The sequence below is a fragment of the Tachyglossus aculeatus genome, chromosome 4 (genome assembly GCF_015852505.1).
Source record: "Tachyglossus aculeatus isolate mTacAcu1 chromosome 4, mTacAcu1.pri, whole genome shotgun sequence".
Taxonomy (NCBI): Eukaryota; Metazoa; Chordata; class Mammalia; order Monotremata; family Tachyglossidae; genus Tachyglossus; species Tachyglossus aculeatus.
The window spans coordinates 41,581,640-41,599,007 of NC_052069.1; the positions used below are offsets into that span (position 1 = coordinate 41,581,640).

The 17,368-nt window shown below is 42.3% G+C and overlaps 1 non-coding gene across 1 annotated transcript; it reads left to right on the forward strand.

Annotated features, from left to right (window-relative positions):
• The first annotated feature begins 16,216 nt into the window (after positions 1-16,216).
• On the forward strand, positions 16,217-16,354 carry LOC119927882. The gene has a single exon (XR_005450848.1). It is a non-coding gene; the product is annotated as a small nucleolar RNA SNORA7 (small nucleolar RNA).
• The last annotated feature ends 1,014 nt before the right edge of the window (positions 16,355-17,368 follow it).

The following is a 17,368-nucleotide window of genomic DNA, read 5'->3' on the forward strand; positions in this document are numbered from 1 at the left end:
AGCTGGCCTGCTCCTCAACCCTAGAACTTTTTTCTGGGGGAAACTCCTGATCGGCTTTGAGCAGACATGTTGTGTTCCTCTCTCAGGTTCCTGTTAACCCAGCCCCATTTCTGAAGGACAGATTTAATTTTAAACCATGTTTGCCTTATCAGTGCCCTACAGTCACATCATGTTCTCCTCTGAACAATGCCCCCCTTCAATGCACCTTGGTAACAGGTCATGGGGGCTCACCCCCTGTCCCACTGAACTGGACACAGGATTCCCGATACCAGTCAGTCAGTCAATCAAATTTATTGAGTGCTTACTTTGTGCAGAGCACTGTACTACCCCCTTGGGAGAGTACAATATAATGATTAAATGGACATATTCCCTGCCCACAGTGAGTTTACAGCCCAGGTCACAAAACATCCACCCTAAAATGGCATTGTCCACCCTAAAATGGCATTCCCTGGACCAACATTCAAGGTGAATATCCCCTCCTGGGACTGAATAAAGGGGGAAAAACAGAGAGGTTTTGCTTTTCTCAGCCCCTCCAAATTCCTCCCTTCCTCCTCTGTTTAGTTACAATACGTGGCCATTCTGGGCTTGGGGTGAATCTATTTAATTTTTCTTTGCAGTCACTCCAAGTCTCCTTACTTCCCTGACCTGATTCACCCTCCTGATAAAGAGCCAAGGAAACCATGGTGGTAATTAGCTTCGGGGCAAAAAATGGTTATAAATACACCAGAACCCCAGAGTCGCAGATTTCTTTTACAGCTGGTTTTCAGCAAAGTGACTCAATATTTTCTCTACCAGACTTAGTGAAACTTTAGATGCTCTTTCTGGGATACACTTTAAAGGAAAAAAATGCAAATGTGCAAAATTTGTATTTATGGTTTGAAAAAATAACTACAGGCTGCAGGGGATTTTGAAGCATCTTGAACAGCCAAATTATGAATGCTTGAAAGTTAGTCATTTAGGCCCGAGACATCCAACTTTAATTTTCAGACTCTGGAGACTTTAACTGTGGGAGATTTATTGTGTGCACACAAGAAACAGATTACAGTGTACCTCTGAACTTTGCTTAATTTCACTGTCAACTGGTAATGTTCAGGCTCTTAAGTAAGCATTCCATGTAGAATGATGACGCTTTTCTAAAGACGGCTGTGAATCGTTCACCAGAGAACTCTAGTCACTTTATAGAACCATAGATCTAAAAAGACCCTCCGACCGAAGCAGCCCCCTGTTTCACAAGAGGTTACCACTTGAACCATTCAAGACATGTGGAAAAGTTAAGTGATTTGCCCAAGGTCACACAGCAGACCAGTGGCAGAGCTGGGATTAGAACCCAGGTCCTTCTGATTCCCAGGCCTGTGCTGTAGTCGCTAAACTACGTTGCTCCTCACTAACCCACACCTCCATCAGGGATGGAGACTATAGAAGCTGTTCCAGTACTTTTTTTCACCCTGATGCTGTATAAGAGAAGTAGCATGGCATAGTGAATAGAGCACAGGCCTGGGATTCAGAAGGTCATGGGTTCTAATCCCAGATCCTTCACTTGTCACCTCACCTCTCTGTGCCTCAATTACCTCATCTGACAAATGAGGATTGAGACTGTGAGCTCCATGTGGGACAGGGACTGTGTCCAACCCGATTTGCTTATATCCACCCCAGCGCTTACTGCAGTGCCTTGTACATAGTAAGCGCTTAACAAACATTCATTCAATCATATTTATTGAGTGCTTACTGTGTGCAGAACACTGTACTGAGCGCTAGGGAAGTACAAGTTGGCAACATATAGAGACGGTCCCTACCCAACAGCGGGCTCACAGTCTAGAAGGGGAGGACAGAGAACAAATCAAAACATATTAACAAAATAAAATAAATAGAATAAATATGTACAAATAAAATAGAGTAATAAATATGTACAAACATATATACATACATACAGGTGCTGTGAGGAGGGGAAGGAGGAAAGGCGGGGAGGATGGGGAGGGGGTGGAGGGGGCTCAGTGTGGGAAGGCATCCTGGAGGAGGTGAGCTCTCAGTAGGGCTTTGAATGGGTGAATATGAATATCATAATTATTATTAGTAGCATTAGTAGTAGTAGTAATAGGCATCCGTCAGATGGTATAATTCAGTCAATTCAGGGGCATCATTTTCAAGACAAAATCCTGGGACTCTGGATGCTGTCTTTTCCCATTGCAGCTATTCAGGGAATGGTTTCAGCACCGGGGACAGGCTAGAGGGGGAATGGTACCCTCATCAATCAATCAATCAATCATCCCTATGAGTGAGAAACCACTTGAAAACCAAGCCACTGATTTCTGGGAGCAACCTGTCCTGAGCCGCGTGTCTTTCCCCCAGTGATTACATTCTCTTTTTCCAAACTCGACGTGAGAAGAAAATTACCTGGCAGAATGGAAAAAAATAACGAAGAGAAAATGAAAGACTCACATGTTTTGTGGCCTAGCTCCCTTGTCAGCATTAAGGGTTTGGTGACCCATATTACTGTGACAATATGACAGGTCTGTTTGGTAGACCATTAGATTGGAGAGATGGGCTGGGTGGGAGATTTGTCCCAGGGTGGACTTCTGGATTGGCCTTGGCCTTACCCTTTTTGATAGCTTCTTCCAGACTGTAAATTCGTTGTGGACAGAGATGTGTTTACCAACTCTGTGGTATTGCACTCTCCCAAGTGCTTAGTACAGCGCTCTGCACACAGTAAACCACTCAAAAAATACCACCGATTGATTAAAGTCAACTCGGCCATTTGAAAGGGTGATGCCAAAATCAATCGACAATCTCTAAAGAAGGGGAATAATTCACTTTCCTTTATTCACCCATTTTGGTGTCTCAGTCCTACAACCTTTCCTATATGGTGGATCCCCCACCAGCTAATCTAAATCTATCCTGAACCTATGTGTCATGTGGCCTAAAGAAGCTTCCCCCCAGTTTCCATAGGTTGATATAAGGGCCCATTTGGTATTTTGTTATCAGGAAGGATCATTTGTATACCAATGAAATAACAATACCTCATGTTTTTTAAGACATAAAAAATAGGTTAAAAGGAACAATTGAAAATACTGAAGGTTTTAGATAAAAGGATGAAATTATTTGGAATGTGGATTACTTTACCTGTTTTGCTGTTCCATTTATGAGGAGAAAAATGTCAAGCACTGTCCTCAATTCCTTCTGCTTGATTGCTTTTCTGATGCTACAGTGCTAAGTTCTCCTCCATGTTTTCCCAGCACAATGGCTAGCATTCTGCTTCTGAAAATTATCCATTAAAATTTTATCAATTTTGTATTTTGGTGAGACAGTATAAGGAAATACCATCGCAAAATTAGATTTTTCTTTGACATCAGGCGCCCAGTCAGCAAATCCAATCCCATGTGTTTCTATTGAGACATTAGAATTTGATATAATTTTGGGCAGAAAACATTTTAAAATGAAACAATTGAATTTTCTAGATGGTCTCGGGGACCACTTAGCTTAAGAGAATACACTTCCAAATCAAAAGCCTTTCAATCATTCTAAATATTATTTGGATGATATTTGCTCTATGTGGAGTAGCAGTTTGAATTTGTATTGAATGTTTGACTGGCTCATGCACACATAGATGATGTATGAAATTATTATTTCATATTTTTCTAGTGTTTGCATTGCAAGTGACATCTGGCTGACAGGAACTTGGAGAAATGGGATACGAAGTGAATGCTGCAGTTACCACAAGCATCATATTTATCAAAAGGTTTCAGGTTGGCCTGTCTTTGTTTAACATATGAAACTCAGAGCAGTGACTGGGAAGCGATGTTTCTTGTAGTGTTATTTTCTTAACTGAGCTGTTTAGTAAGAGAAGGAATCAAAGAAGGAACACCTACAAAAGTATTTGTTCTAATCAGAAAACTAAATATCATACATAGCAAATTAAAAAAAACTTCAATGTCATTGCCATACATTTTGTGTGATTCAAATCACTTACAACACAATCGCATAAATTCTTTTACAGTACCTCAAAATTGGGAAGAGGTTAGAACTCCCAAACAGCTCATTAATTTGTCTTTATAAGGTAAATGATCACACGTACATTCTCTCTCTCTCTCTCTCTCTCTCTCTCTCTCTCCCTCTATGGCAGGAATCAAGTCTTCTGTGTGGTCTGTATACCATCTGCAGTTCTAAAAGAAATAAAGTTGAGAGAACATCCACATTTTAATTAAAAATTATGTGTGGTCCATTGTACTAGTATCACACTTCTTCAGGTGGCAGCTCACTGCCCTCCAGTGAAACATTGCCTGGACACAAGTAAGGCCAGAGAGAGCTGATAGCTTTATTTTTTTGCTTCCAAGCTATATTTATTAAGTCACTCGTTCTCATATACACAACCTTCACATTCCTAGGAAGACTCAAACCGACAGTCTTTGGATTAAGATGCCTCTAGTAACGCTGAGCAGCATTTACAATGTTTCTAACAATCAATTAATTGCTGCTATTTACTGAATGCTTACTGTAAGCAAAACACTGTACTATACACTTGGGAGAGTACTATACAACAGAGTTGGTAGGAACGTTCTCTGCCCACAAGTAGCTTTCAGCCTCATTTTACCTCCCATTAAGACATACCATCTGGGAGAATGGATGGTGGGAAGAGTGCAGAAGGGTGTTCTTGGGAAACTTGAGAAGAGTTTCTGGTCTGCTCCTGGTGATATCATAAATCTGCTCAAGCCTCACCCACTGAGGTTCCACCCCGTGGCCTAGCCGGCCAAATGCCTGCTGGATAGGGGTGATTAATCTGTCCCATTTCCCAGCTCCCCAGTTTCTGTGGCCATCAAATTGGAAGTGATAGTGTGATGGCCAATGAGCTTCAGGAAGAGAGGGCCAGCATGGATGGGAGAGTAATAGTATAGCAGCCAAAATTTTTCATGTGGTTTGGGCTGCCTTGCTGTAGAAAGGCAGGTCAGAGGTCTATTTCCAATTTTCAGTCATGAGGAACCTGTGCAAATTACCCTTAGAAGAAACTGGGTTCCCTGAAAGTTTCTATTTTCACAGTGATCAGAGCCAACACTTTTCCCTTATAAAAATAAGGATGGGGTGGAGAGGAAATGTGCAAACTCGGTCTATCAATATTATCTCAGCTGTTGTTTTGTGCCTATAAGGAGACATTTGGGAGAAGCTGCCACACTATTAGATAGTAGGATTTGGCCTCTTGAGTCTCTCTGCCCAGAGGAAAACTGATTCTGATGTACTGAACTTAAATTATGCATTCTATGGGTGCCCAATAAATATCTACTGATGATTGTAAATGCACAGAAACACTCCAAAAATTCATTTCTAATAAGAAAAAGATGATGAGTTTATGCACAGAAATGTTTAGATGAATATATATTGAGCATAGGCCAACACACTAAGGTTTGCAAAAATCATATCACACCACAACTCCATGTTCTTCAAAATAACAGCCATTTGGTGGGTCCTTAAAATTTATATTGGGGTCTGCCAACAAGGAGCATCGTAACACACGTAGTTCTTGTGGCAAATGATCGGGCACTTGTGATGGCAAAAATGGATGTCAGAGCCTTCTCTGTTTATGGCAAGGGAAGAAATGCCTCATAGATAATGCCTAAAGGAATTTCTAGATTTAATAGCCAAAAGGTAGTCATTGCAGACTGCCCAGCAGGTAAAATACGGTTTCATTCAGCTCACGTTCTTAAGTAAACAGGCCACTGTATGCTCCACCAGCTGCAGATTCTGGGTGGTCTTCAAAGGAAGTTTCAAGCATATTGCATTGCAGTCATTTATTCTGGTGGTCTCCAAACTAGAATGAGCATCTGTGTGGGAGATTTGAAAGTCTATCTACAAGCAATGGATAAAGGTTCTCTGGACAATAGCCTGCGTGTGAGGAATAGGGAAAAACATGGTTTCAGGAATAGTTCCAGAATGAACAACTTGAGAGGCAAAGAATGGAAAATTTCCTTCAGGTAAGGAGATTAAATCATCCAAAGGATTACTAATAACTGGTATTAGGAATTAATAGTCATACCTAGAGCCTATCTACAAGTAGTTCAATTAACATTAAAGCATTTGCTTAAGCATTGCCACATCATCAAATAAGGATGGCTGGTCCACCTTTTAATAATGATAATAATAACAATAATAATAATAATCAATCAATCAATCGTATTTATTGAGTGCTTACTGTGTGCAGAGCACTGTATTAAGTGCTTGGGAAGTACAAGTTGGCAACATATAGAGACAGTCCCTACCCAACAGTGGGCTCACAGTCTAGAATAATGGTATTTGTTAAGCGCTTACTATGTGCTGAGCACTGTTCTAAGCGCTGGGGTAGATACAAGGTAATCAGGTTGTCCCACATGGGGCTCACAGTGTTAATCCCCATTTTACAGATGAGGTAACTGAGGCACAGAGAAGTGAAGTGACTTGCCCAAAGTCACACAGCTGATAAGTGGCAAAGGAACAAGATGAGATGGAGGTGATGGTGCTTTAGCTGGGATCAGAATTAAAACTTCAGCTTCTCAATACAGTGCCTAGATAATATCCATTTTTGTTTTATCCAGATTGAGTCTCCTTAACAAGGTCTGGGTACTGGGCTGTTCTCTAGCTCTGTATTGTTTAAGAATATTTCCCAAGAACAAGTGAGAAGAATGGTTGATCAGATAGATTGGAGATGGAATATCATCAGTAATTTGATGGTGAAACTGTTTCAAGGTTCAGGCGGCACAGCTAGATGAGCTATGCGGCTTCATATAACTCATGTACAGTCCCAGACATTTAAGAAAATCTTTTAAATATAGGACCAGTGGGACATTGTCAATGCTTTGGAGAGCAACCTATTCCACCGTGATCCAAATGCCTTTTCACACTGTGTCCATTCTTTAGTGGCTACTTCCAGAGAAAACCCCCTAAAAAGTTAGCAAAGACCCTTCCTCCTTTTAGGGTTCCATGTCAGAGACCATTCCAGATGGAAGTCATCATCGATCGAGATGAGAAATCACCTTCTGAAGTTTGTAAAGACTTTAGCAGTGTTAGGCTACTTCAAGGGTTAATGGGGGTGCTCCTAGGGGCTTAGGAGGGGTTTGGATACCCTTGTCCCAACAAAAAAGCAGCATGGCTCAGTGGAAAGAGCATGGTTTTTGGAGTCAGAGGTCATGGGTTCAAATCCCTGCTCTGCCAATTGTCAGCTGTGTAACTTTGGGCAAGTCACGTACCTTCTCTGAGCCCCAGTTACCTCATCTGTAAAATGGGGATTAAGACTGTGAGCCCCCCGTGGGACAATCTGATCACCTTGTAACCTCCCCAGAGCTTAGAACAGTGCTTTGCACATAGTAAGTGCTTAATAAATGCCATCATTATTATCCCAGCTGAGTGCAGCCTCTGGAAAAAGGCGGTCTCTTAGGTCAATCCACCTTAGTTTGAGGTAGGGGTGGTATGGACAGCAGGAGAATGATGTCTTCCTGATCCGAGCTCAGCAAATTGTCTGCTTTCCCATGGTAGCTGGTCTGACCGCCCCTGTGAACCTCCTACCATCACCACCCTGGGCCTGGTGGTAGCACAAGGGGTGCCACACCGGAGGTCCCTGAACTATTCGGTCTAGTCTCAGGTTGTGCCTCCTCTGCTCTAAAAGTGAGTTTGGGGTTCAGCTGGGATGCAAACCGAGGTCAGATATCTCTCACTGAAATATGTACTTTGGCTAGGGGGATGTGTGCTGGATTCTGAGATGTCTCTCAGCTAATAACCACAGAGATGTGAGGTGGGCAAGGAAGGGTGGAGGGTAGGTGGGCTAGGGAATTCCTCCTCCTCGCTTAAAAGCAGGAACAGAATAATAATAATGGTATTTGTTAAGAACTTACTATGTTCCAGGCACTGTACTAAGCACTGGAGTTAACACAAGTTAATCAGGTTGGACACAGTCCCTTTACCACATGGAGCTCACAGTCTCAATCCCCATTTTACAGATGGGGTACGTGAGGGCTAGAGAAGTAAAGTGACTTGCCCAAGGTCAGACAGCAGACAAGTGGCAGAGACAGAATTAGAACTCAAGACCTTTTGAATCCCAGGCCTGTGCTCTATCCAGGCCACTCTTCTCCCCACAAACCTCACAAAAATAACCCCAGCCCTACTGCTCAGGCACAAAATGCAGGGCCTGGGACATAGAGTGTTGGTGACTTATATGTGCACGTGTGTGTGTGTGTGTTTGCATTTTCCTGCTTAAGCATGCATAGAAATCCCTGTCCATGTCCTGCCTCTGGCCTGAAATGCCCTCCCTCCTCAAATCCACCAAACAATTACTCTCCCCAGCTTCAAAGCCTTATTGAGGGCACATTTCCTTCAATAGGCCTTCCCAAACAGAGCCCAGCTTTTCCTCATCTCCTACTCCCTTTTGCATCAACCTAACTTCCTCCCTTTTCTCTTGCCCCAATCCCAGCCCCACAGCACTTATGGATATATCTGTTGTTTTATTTATTGTCTTGATATCCATTTATTTTCACTGATGTCTGCCTCCCTCCACTAGACTGTGAGCTCACTGTGGGCAGGGATTGTCACTTTTTGTTGTTGTATTGTTCTTTTCCAAGCTCTGCACTCAGGAAGCACTCAATAAATATAATTGAATGAATGAATGAAAACACATCTGTTATCTCCCTTCTGTCTAGAGTGCCACTCTGGCTGTCAAGGCTACCGTGTATGATGATTTAATCACAGTGCTCTGCTGAAGACTTCTCCTGCATAGCAGGGCACAAGTGGGGGGCCCAGAAAGCAGACAATCCCAAGACCCCAGTTTGGGTTAATCTAACTCCAGTCCTCTGTAATCCTGTAAAGCATTGCAGAAGGGGGCCCACGAAAGTTGGCCAGTGCTCTGGTGCTATTCAAATTTAAGGATATGCATGCTACCCAGCTCAACTGACCCCATGGCTTCAGCTGGGTAAGTTCAACTTCAAATCCAGAATTCCCCTATTCTTTAGCTCTGCCCGTCAGTTGCTGGGTTTCAGGAAAGATTTCTTCTGAGGATTTTATATACACAGGCCAAATAAAACACTTTGTTTGGCCTCTACAAGTTTATTCCATTCTTTTTTTTTATGTTTTCAAATGAAGGAGCAGATTTATCAGCCACTATTGGTTTCAAAGTGGCAAATTTGTCAGATTTCTGAAGCATGGCGAAAATGTGACCTACAGAAATCAGCATCTGATGCTGTTTTGCTCTAATGAGTCAAACCTCAATTTCGGGTTAATCTCCCCTTACTTTAAAATCCCAAATGTGCATCTTTATAGATTTTTAAATTATTTTTTTATGATGTCAAAATCCCCCCAAGTCAATCCTAAGCCCTTTTAGACCCCACAGCAAAACAGAAGGAAGATTCCACCCAAGGACCAAGAAGTTCCACCCAGAACTCCTAGTATTCCTAATAATTTTCCACTTCAGAAAGTTGCTCAGGTTCCCTTGTCAGGGCAGGCTTGTAGTTTATGATTTTTCAGCCATTGCAATGCTCCTTTCTATTTCATTTTGACTTAATATCATTAGTCTTCTTTCACAGAAACCTGAGCATTCATTTTCTAATCTATCTAGATGATGTCCTGACAGCATTTCCCCTGATCGAGACTTTACCATTTATGTCTCTGCCTCTGTTAATCATTTTCTGCAACGAGATTTATAGTAAAAAGGATTAAATCAATTCTGACTACCTTTAAATTTCTAGATTTTTGGAGATTCTAGACGAACATGGAAACCATGGCCCCTTGGTGATGCTTTGCTGAGAATATCTTTCTTCCCTTTGTAAGTCAGCCTTCAAGGCCTCCTCCCTCTCTAAGGATCATAGCAAGTCCACTTCTCTATGTTTAGTTTGGCAACTGGGCCACCGAGTCTGCCCTCTGGTCAACTGAAGTCATTCTTAATTGGAGATAGATGAGTGAGCAACTAATTTTCTTCCCCTTTCTCTCCCATCTTTTCTCCTTTCTCTTCACCCTGTCCACAAGATCAGTACCCTCAGGAATGGGGCAACACATTTTCATTAAATTTGCTTATATCCTCACTGAACTCCTCATCACTCAGTGAATGATGCTTTTTCGGTGAGCCATGGGAGAAATAAGGAAGATTTCACATCAATGCCTTCACTCCAGTTTATTTCTTCTTCCAGTCTGAGGTAAATCATTGATTCCCTTCCCCCACCTTTCTGTCATTGGTTTATCTCATCTTGCCCAGTTCCTTTGCCTCACTGAGCAGACACCAGCATTAGGAAAAGTTCATCATCTCCTTTGAGTTTTCTTCTCTGAGAATTCAGAGGCAAAGTTGATACACCTTCGTCTTTTTCTCCAAATGCCCTTGATTCTCAAAGTCTGCCTTTTCTCTACTATGAGGATAGTAATATCAACAAACAAACTTTTTTCTAAGGGTCTCCAAAATAAATCTATTTCTCTTTTGGGCCTTTATCTATAATGCATCTAGTGTATCTTCACTATTTCTGTTTGTTCTCCTGAGAATGATTATAATATTAATTACATTCATTCATTCAGTCAATCATTCAATCTGCACTTACTGTGTGCAGAACACTGTACTAAGCGCTTGGGAAGTACAAATCGGCAACATATAGAGACGGTCGCTACTCAACAGTGGGCTCACAATCTAGAAGGAGGAGACAGAGAACAAAACCAAACATATTAACAAAATAAAATAAATAGAATAGATATGTACAAGTAAAATAAATAAATAAATAAATAAATAAATAGAGTAATAAATACGTACAAACATATATACATATATACAGGTGCTGTGGGGAAGGGAAGGAGGTAAGACGGGGAATGGAGAGGGGGACGAGGAGCAGAGGAAGGAGGGGGCTCAGTCTGGGAAGGCCTCACAAAACAAAACAAGTAGATATGTGTCAATAGCATCAGAATAAATAGAATTATAGCTATATACACATCATTAATAAAATAAATATAGTAAATATGCACAAATAAAATAGAGTAATAATATGTATCAATATATACAAGTGTGGTGGGGAGGGGAAGGGGGTTAGGCAGAGGGAGGGAGGGGGCCGATGGGGAGGGGAGGAGGAGGAGGAGAGGAAAAAGGGGGGCTTAGTCTGGGAAGGCCCCCTGGAGGAGGTGAGCTCTCAGTAGGGCTTTGAAGGGAGGAAGAGAGCTAGTTTGGTGGATGTGTGGAGGGAGGACATTCGAGACCAGAGGTAGAATGTGGGCCAGGGTCAACAGCAGGACAGGTGAGAATGAGGCCCAGTGAGGAGGTTAGCAGTGGCAGAGGAGTGGAGGGTGCGGGCTGGGCTGGAGAAGGAGAGAAGGGAGGTGAGGGAGGAGGGGGAGAGGTGATGGACAGCCTTGAAGCCGAGAGTGAGGAGTTTTTGCTTGATTCGAAGGTTGATAGGCAACCCCTGGAGATTTTTGAGGAGGGGAGTGACATGTCCAGAGCGTTTCTGTACAAAGATAATCCAGGCAGCAGAGTGAAGTTTTGACTGAAGCGGGGAGAGACAGGAGGATGGGAGATCAGATAGGAGGCTGATGTAGTAATCCAGTCGGGATAGGATGAGAGATTGAACCAGCAAGGTAACAGTTTGGATGGAGAGGAAAGGGCTGATCTTGGCAATGTTGTGGAGGTGGAACCGGCAGGTTTTGGTAATGGATTGGATGTGTGGGGTAAATGAGAGAGTGGAGTCAAGGATGACAACAAGGTTGCGGGCTTGTGAGACGGGAAGGATGGTAGTGTCGTAGTGACAGCAAAGTCAGGGAGAGGGCAGGGTTTGTGAAAGAAGATTAGGAAAAATATGGAATGCTTCACAAATTTGTGTGTCACGCTCATGAGTTGACAAGTACTGGGCTAAGTACTTGCAAAGATAGAAGAGAGGGAGCAGTGTGGCTTAGTGGAAAGAGCACAGGCTTGGGAGTCAGAGGTCATGGGCTCTAATCCCTGCTCTGCCACTTGTCAGCTATGAGACTTTGGGCAAGTCCCTTAACTTCTCTGTGCCTCAGTTCCCTCATCTGTAAAATGGGGATTAAGACTGTAAGCCCCACATGGGACAACCTGATTACCCTGTATCTACCCCAGTGCTTACAACAGTGCCTGGCACCTAGTAAGCGCTTAACAAATGCCAACATCATCATCATCATCATCAAGAGAGTCCAGTTGGACACGGGCCCTTTTCCATCTGGGTCTTACAACAAAAAGGGAAGAGAGAACAGGTAGCCTATCCTCATTTTGCAGAGGAGGAAATCAAGGGACATAGAAGTTAAATGACTTGCCCAAGGTCATACAGCAGGCCAGTGACAGAGCTGGGACTAGAACCTGGGTCTCTTGACTCCAAGTGCCAAGTTCTTTCCACTAGATCACCCCGCCTCATAATAGAACACTTGTGTTCAATTTTCCAGCTAGCTAGGGACCTAGGATTCTTGGGTGTGATTAACTATTTTGTTGAAGATTATCCCTTGGTTCTCAGCATCAGCATATTTGTTTTTGTCAATTAAAATGCCAGCTTTTGTTTGAAGCATCCCCCTGAGCTAGGCACCTAAAATTAATCAGTGGTCACCCTTCTGGATCTTCACAGAAAAAGGTCATAGGCCAATCAGGGCTGCATCTGCCGTTCCTTAATCCTAGAACTCTAGCTAGTCAGAAAATTGAATACAACTGTTCTATTATGAGGCAGGGCAAACTAGTGGAAAGAACTTGGCTCTTGGAGTCGAGGCCCAGTTTCTAGCTTCTTCTAAAGCCATAGGAAAGGTAACCAAAGTTTATCTAAAGTTATTTCGTCAAACATGTCTTTTGTGCTTTACCGTAACTTCTTCTAAGTCTATCCATGATGATGATTATGGCATTTGCTATGCATGTATGTGCTAAGAACTGGGATGGATGCATTGTTATCTGATGAGACATAATCTCTGTCCCTCATGGGACTCACGATCTCTCTTCCCTATTTTATAGCTGAGGAAACTGAGGCCCAGAGGAGTCAAAGTTCACAAAGCTGGCATCCATTTTTCTGCTAGCTTTTTTTCCCTCTTAGTGGCATCTTCCAGGCAAATAAAACTTGTTTTTCTCACCTTAAAAAAAAATCCTACAACTACCTGAAAGATAGCACAAAGTGACTCTGGGTTTATGACATTTCAGTAAGCGCTCAATAAATACAATTGAATGTTAAGCCAGCACAACTGTGTCTAAACCAGGACTGATTACCCAACTTTATCAAACCCCACTTATATTTCATGAGAAACAGGTTTGCAATCTATAAATTCAAGGTAAATCTTTACCTAATTTCATGTCATTGAAGTGGCTGTCTTTAAAGCACGTTCCTTCCAATAGGTCTTGAACATATCAAGATGAAAATGTGCAGTACCCCATCTCAAATTTTCAAACAATCCAATATTCAGGCTATATGTATACATGTATACACAAAAATGTATACAAAAATAGATTGATAGGGTCTTACTGTTCAGTCTCCTAAATCAATCAATACTAATGTGTCTGTCTTAAACTTTTAAGGTCAATTGTCTTCCTTCTGACACCTTTTACTACATCAAAATCACATATCATTATAGACTCATGAAGCAATGTACTTTTACATTTTTGCAGGATAATGACTCCTTTGTATTTCAGTTTTTATCATAATATAAATCTCGAATTTCCATTTGCATATCTTTTGTTTAGAAAGAGAGACCTCTATTTAAGACTTTGTCATTTTAATACATAGGCGTAAAAGTGGATGACTTTTTCTAAAAAGGAAATGCACCAAAATATTCCAATTTATTCTTCAACGGAATCTGTTTCTGCTGCTCCTGCAGCATCAATAAATGCGTGCATTTCACGAACAATACATTTCCCAACAATGATGGCCTGTCTGCTTTGGTCCTTTCAAACACTAGAGTTACTCCCCAATTGGAAATCATTAATGGATGCACATCTACCACTGTGGCTAGAAAAGTAATTATGTCATTTTCATTCTTTCGACAGAGAATCCACTCTGCTTTCTACTCTTTTCTGTACTTCAGTTGCTTTTCTTTTTTTCTCCACTCTGAACTCTTTCCTTCAAGCGGGCTGGACAATTTTCATGTGTTCTGAGAAATGAGGGAGTAGAAAAGGAAGAAGACCTATCTCTCCATATGCTTCATTAATATACTTTGGAACAAACAGTTAACCTGCAGTCGAGAGTAGCTAACCACATCTCCCAAGTTAAAGGCTAAGAGTTTGGGAAGTCAGTACCCGCCCCCCCTATTATGGGTTTGAGGATTTAATACCCGTTCTCCCTCCTACTTAAAGTGTGAGCCCAGCACAGGACAGGGACTGCATATGAACTGACTGAGCCCCGCTTTTCCTCTCCTCCCCATCCCCCCAGCCCTACCTCCTTCCCCTCCCCACAGCACCTGTATATATGTTTGTACAGATTTATTACTCTATTTATTTTACCTGTACATATTTATTATTCTGTTTATTTTGTTAATGATGTGCATCTAGCTTTACTTCTATTTATTCTGATGACTTGACACTTGTCCACATGTTTTGTTTTGTTGTCTGTTCCCCGCTTCTAGACTGTGAGCCTGTTGTTGGGTAGGGACCGTCTCTATATGTTGCCAACTTGTACTTCCCAAGTGCTTAGTACAGTGCTCTGCACACAGTAAGCGCTCAATAAACATGATTGAATGAATGAATGAATGAATGAACTGATTATCTAGGATTTACCCCAGAGCTTAGCACAGATCTTGGCACGTAGTGAGTGCTTTACGAACACCCTAATTATTATTATTACTATTAAGTCTTTTCATTTGTAATTGTCCTTTCCCACCTGCTTCCTTTCCACATCTCCCTCTCCCCACCCCCAGCAACTTGTTCTCCATTCTTCTCTCTCCATGGCCTAGCCGCTCTGGCTATGGCCTATTCGATAGAGCCCAGGCCAGAGAGTCAGAAATACCTGGGTTCTAATCCTGACTCTGCCACTTGTCTGCTGTGTGACCTTGGGTAAATCACTTAACTTCTCTGTACCTCTGTTCCCTCATCTATAAAGTAGAGGGGTAAGACTGTGAGCCTCATGTAGGACAGGGTCTGTGTTCAACCTGATTTGCTTGAATCCACCCTAGCGCTTAGTACAGTGCCTGGCACATAGTAAGTGCTTAACAAATACCAAAATTATGAATTATTGTTCTAAGCCTCTCTCTGCACTTCCCTCCCATGGGCCGCTTTAATCGGATAAATGACTGACAACATATTTGTGACTTATTCAAATCTGAATTTTTCATTGCACTGTTAATCTGCCATATTACCTCCCAAATTCAAAAAATGAATATGAACTCAAAATGAATATCAGAATATATATGTAGTACAATCTGCATCTCTCCAGCTGAATTGCTCATTGTAATGCAAATAGCATGACATAAAATGTCATTCAAAAGAGCATGTTACCAGTAATTTTTTTTATTTTTCAAAGTAATAGATTAATAGAAAACCCAGTTGAGACTCAGAGCAAGAAAGCCACTGATCATCTTCAAGCTGGAGTCTTTGCTACCCTAATAATCACATTGATAAGAATTGTGAAAGTGTTATACACTGACTTTGGGCCAAACAATATACTAAGGACTGGGATAATCAATCAATCAATCAATCAATGGTATTTATTGAGTTCTTACTCTATTCAGGACATTGTACTAGACTCTTGGGACAGTACAGTACAGCAGAGTAGGTAGACAAATTCCCTACCCACATTCAGCTTAACCTATTAGTCCTCTTATTAGTCCTCTATTTTCCTCTTATTAGTCTAGAGGACTAATATAATGCAATCAGATCAGGCATTGTTTCAGGACTCATTGGGACTCACAGTCTAAAAGGGAGAGAGAATATATATTTAATCACCACTTTACGGATGAGGAACTGAGGCCCAGATAAGTTAAGTGACTAGCCCAAGGTCCTTCACCAGGCAAGTGATGCAGCCAGGATTAGAACTATAATAATAATGATGGCATTTGTTAAGCCCTTACTATGTGCCAAGCATTCTTCTAAGCGCTCGGGTAGGTAAAAGGTAATCAGGTTGTCCCATGTGGGGCTCACAGTCTTAATCCCCATTTTACAGATGAGTTCACTGAGGCACAGAGAAATTAAGTGACTTGACCAAAGTCACACAGCTGACAAGTGGTGGAGCCGGGACTAGAACCCATGACTTCTGACTCCCAAGCCCGGGCTCTTTCTACTAAGCCAGACCACTGGTCTGTGGCTCTCTTTAGTATAGGCTGCTCTACTTGTCCCCTCTCAGGATATCACCTGGTGAGTTTCCAGTACTCTACCAATCTCGGCCCTGGGAGGGAGAGCCAAGCAGAAGCATACCCATTCCATTCCTAGCTTGGCCAGTGGCTAGTGAGTGGAAGGCAATCTGCTACAAGTCCAAAGTCACACAGCTGACAAGTGGCAGAGGCGGAATTTGAACCCATGACCTCTGACTCCAAAGCCCGTGCTCTTTCCACTGAGCCACGTGACAAAGTACATTGTTAACGTACCCAAGGTCTGGTTTGACTTTCCACCTAGCTATGTCATATGGGAAGGCCCACCCAGTCAATCCAGCAATTAACCAATGGCTCAGTGGAAAGAGCCTTGGCTTGGGAGTCAGAGGTCATGGGTTCTAATCCCAGCTCCACCACTTGTCAGCTGTGTGGCTTTGGGCAAGTCACTTAACTTCTCTGTGCCTCAGTTCCCTCATCTGTAAAATGGAGATTGAGACTGTGAACCCCACGTGGGACAAGGACTGCGTTCAACCCAATTTGCTTATAACCGCCCCAGAGCTTAGTACAGTGCCTGTCACATAGTAAGTGCTTAACAGATACCATAATTTTTATTATTATGACTTACTGAACACCTGCATATAGAGCACTGTACCAGGCATTTTGTATGAGTACAACAGAGGCAAAAGATTACATCTGTTGTCATCGAGCAGTTTACCACTCTAACGTATCAGCCTTCGATGAGAATTGCATCTAGGCGAAGCAGGCTGCTAGATGGGCAGAAGAGACCAGAGTAGCCATGGAAGAAGCTGAATGAGAAAGGGGACTGGATCTAGGGTAACGTTGTCCTTAATTCCATTCCTTTGTTTATTCCCTGAATTTTCTCTAAGGGTCAGGACCTGTTCCCTGAACCTCCAGGGAAAACAGTACTTGACAAAACTAGGCAGCAGTGTCTGTGGGAAACTTCTAACCCCGCTGGAAAATGCACGCAATTAAGGTCCTAAAAGCTCTTAGGCTTACTGCCCAGTAAATTCACAACGAAAAGCAATGCTAAGAAATGTTATAAATCTCACCTCAGAGCCAACAGGAAATTCAAACTTTAGCATGTTTGGGAGCCAAAAGGCTGCTGCAACAAAAGGTAGGTGTGTAGACAAGGAGAATATTGTTGAGGGCCTCATTT